The sequence below is a fragment of the Halichoerus grypus genome, chromosome X, assembly GCF_964656455.1.
Source record: "Halichoerus grypus chromosome X, mHalGry1.hap1.1, whole genome shotgun sequence".
NCBI classification, from domain to species: domain Eukaryota; kingdom Metazoa; phylum Chordata; class Mammalia; order Carnivora; family Phocidae; genus Halichoerus; species Halichoerus grypus.
Window position 1 is genome coordinate 81,527,639 of NC_135727.1, and position 3,814 is coordinate 81,531,452.

Consider the following 3,814-nt stretch of genomic DNA (forward strand, 5'->3'; position numbering starts at 1 on the left):
TGAGGCTAAGTCTTCAAGTATTATGTAAAATAGTAATGGTGAGAGTGGACATCCTTGTATTCCTCCTGACCATAGGGGAAAGGCTCTCAGTTTTTCCCCATTGAGGATGTTATTAGCTGTGAGTCTTTTGTATATGGCCTTTATGATGTTGAAATATATTCCATCTATCCCTACATTTTAGAGGGATATCATCAGGAAAGGATGCTGTATTTTGTCAGTGAGGGGATTGAGGGGAACATGTCAGTGATTGAGGGGAACATACGGTTCTTAACATTTCTTTTATTAATCTGGTGTGTCACGTTGATATATTTGCAAATGTTGAACCAACCCTGCAGCCCAGGAATAACTCCCACTTAATCGTGTTGAATAATTCTTTTAATGTACTGTTGAGTTGGATTTTCTAGTATTTTATTGATAATTTTTGCATTCATGTTCATCAGAGTTATTGGCCTGTCATTCCCCTTTTTAGTGGGGTTTTTGTCTGGTTTTAGAATCATGGTAATGCTGCCTTTGCAAAATGAATTTGGAATATTTCCTTCCATTTCTATTTTTTGGAACATTTTGAGGATAATAGGCATTAACTCTTCTTTAAATGTCTGGTAGTATTCCCCTGGGTATCTGACAGTGGACTTTTGTTTATTGGGAGAGTTTTGATTACTGAGTCAATTTCTTTGCTGGTAATAGTCTGTTCAAATTTTTTATTTCCACCTGTTTCAGTTTTGGTAGTCTGTAGGTTTCTAGGAAATTACCCATTTCTTCCAGTTTGCCCAGTTTGTTGGTATATAATTGTTCATAGTATTCTCTTATAATTGTTTGTTTTTCTGTGCTGTTGGTTGTGAACTCTCCACTTTCATTCCTGATCTAACTATTTTGGTTCCTTCTTTTTTCTCTCTCATAACTCTGGTTAGAGGTTTATTGATTTTACTAATTCTTTCATAGAACCAGTTCTTAGTTTCATTAATTTATTCTACTGTTTGTTTTGTTTTTATATCATTTTTTTTCTGCTCTAATCTTTACTGTTTCCATTCTTCTGCTGGCTTTAGGCTTTATTTGCTGTTCCTTTCCTAGTTCCTTTACATGTAAGTTTAACTTGCATATTTGAGAATTTTCTTTTGTTGAGGTAGGCCTGTATTACAATATACTTCTCTCTTATGACTGCGTCTGTTGAATCCCAAAGGTATTGGGCTGTCATGTTTTCATTTTCATTTACTTCAATATACTTTTTAAATTTCTTCTTTAGGGCGCCTGGGTGGCTCAGTCATTAAACGTCTGCCTTTGGCTCAGGTCATGGTCCCAGGGTCCTGTGATCGAGCCCTGCATCAGGCTCCCTGCTTGGCAGGAAGCCTGCTTCTCCCTCTCCCGCTACCCCGCTTGTGTTCCCTCTCTCACTGTGTCTTTCTCTGTCAAAAAAATAAATAAAATATTTAAAAAAATTTTTTTTTAATTTCCTGGTTCATTACTTAGTAGGAGGTTCTTTAACATCCATGTATTTGTGGTATTTCTAAATTTTATTCTTATGGTTGTTTTCATGCTTCATAGTGTTTTGGTTTGAGAATATACATGGCATAATGTCAATCTTTCTGTACTTTTGAGGGCTGATTTGTGACCCAGTATGTGATCTACTCTGGAGCATGTTTCATGTGCATTTGAAAAGAATGTGTATTCTGCTGCTTCAGGATAAAATGTTTTGAATATATCTGTTAAGTCCATCTGGTCCAGGGTGTCATTCAAAGCCTTTGTTTCCTTGTTGTTTTCAGCTGAGATGAGACCATGAGATAATGAGATCTTCTATTGCTAAAACTGGGGTGTTAAAATCCCCTACTATTATTGTATTATTGTTGATGAGCTTCCTTAAGTTTGTTATTTGTTGATTTATATATTTGGGTGCTCTCAAGTTGGGGGCATAAATATTTACAACTGTTAGATCTTCTTGGTGGACAGATATCTTAATTATGATATAATGTCCTTCTTCATTTCTTGTTACAGTCTTTGCTTTAAAATATAGTTTGTCTGATATAAGTATTGCTACTCAGGTTTTTTTCCGAGGTCCATTAGCATGAGAGATGATTCTCTATTCCTTCACTTTCAATCTGCAGGTGTCTTTAGGTCTAAAGTAAGTCTCCTGTAAGGTAAAGGATCTGTACTCTGAAAACTATAGGACATTTATGAAAGAAATTGAGGAAGACACAAAGAAATGGGGAAAAAATTCCATGCTCATGGATTGGAGAAACAAATACTGTGAAAATGTCTATGCTACCCAAAACAATCTACACATTTAATGCAATCCCTATCAAAAGACGATTGACATTTTTCACTGAGCTGGAACAAATAATCCTAAAATTTTTATGGAAGCAGAAAAGACCCAGATTAGCCAAAGGAACGTTGAAAAAGAAAATCAAAACTGACATCTTCACAATTCTGGACTTCAAGTTGCATTACAAAGCTGTGATCATCAAAGCAGCGTGGTACTGGCACAAAAACAGACACCTAGATCAAGGGAACGGAATAGAAAACCCAGAAATGGACTCTCAACTGTATGGTCAACTAATCCTTCACAAGAAGGAAAGAATATCCAATAGAAAAAAGACTGTCTCTTCAACAAATGGTGTTAGGAAAATTGGACAGCTACATGCAGAAGAATGAAACTGGGCCATTTTCTTACACCATACACAAAATAAATTCACAATACATGGAAGACCTAAATGTGAGCCAGGAATCCATCAGAATCCTAGAAGAGAATACAGGCAACATCTTCGACCTTGGCCACAGCAACTTCTTGCTAGAGAGACTTTTCCAAAGACAATGGAAACAAAAGCAAAAATGAACCATTGGGAATTCATCAAGATAACCTTTTGCACAGGAGAGGAAACAGTCAACAAAAATAAAAGGCAACCTGTGGAATGGGAGAAGATACTTGCAAATGTATTATCAGATACAGTGCTAGTATCCAAAATCTTCAAAGTACTTATCAATTAGCAATAATCGCGCCTCGGATAAACCTCATTGGCTACGATACTGCCACTGCGCAAAGCTCAAAGTACTTATCAAACTCAACACCTAAAAAATTAAATAATCCAGTTAGGAAGTGGGCGGCAGATCATTTCTCCAAAGAAGACATTCAGATGGCTAAAAGACACATGAAAAAATGTTCAACATCATTTGACATTAGGGAAATACAAATCAAAACCACAATGAGATATCACCTCACACCAGTAAGAATGGCTAAAATTAGTAAGTCAGGAAACAACAAATGTTGGCAAGGATGCAGAGAAGGGGAGCCCTCTTACACTGCTGGTGGGAATGCAAGCTGGTACAGCCACTCTGGAAAACAGTATGGAGGTTCCTCAAGACATTAAAAATAGAGCTACTTTATGGCCCAGCAATTGCATTACTGGGTATTTATCCCAAAGGTGCTGATGTAGTGAAAAGAAGGGGCACCTGCACCTCGGTGTCTATAGCAGCAGTGTCCACAATAGCCAAACCATGGAAAAAGCCCAGATGTCCATCAAAAGATGAATGGAAAAGATGTGGTATAGGGAGGCAAGATGACAGAGGAGTAGGGGACCCTGTTTCAACTGGTCCCCTGAATTTAACTGGATATCTATAAAACCATTTTGAACACCCACAAAATCAGCCTGAAATTTAAGAATACATATCTAGATCTCTACAAGCAGAAAAGCGACTGCTTTTTGCAAGGTAGGACATGCGGAGTCATGAGTCTGTGAGGAGATATGGAAAGATAAACAGAAGTGGGAGGGAGCCTTCATAAACTGGCTCCCAGAAAGTGATAGAACGCCAAAGCCCAAAATTGGAA

The 3,814-nt window shown here is 37.4% G+C and overlaps 1 pseudogene; it reads right to left on the minus strand.

Annotated features, from left to right (window-relative positions):
* Nucleotides 1-2,905: 2,905 nt before the first annotated feature.
* Nucleotides 2,906-3,033, minus strand: LOC118538248 (U4 spliceosomal RNA; annotated as a pseudogene).
* Nucleotides 3,034-3,814: the final 781 nt, after the last annotated feature.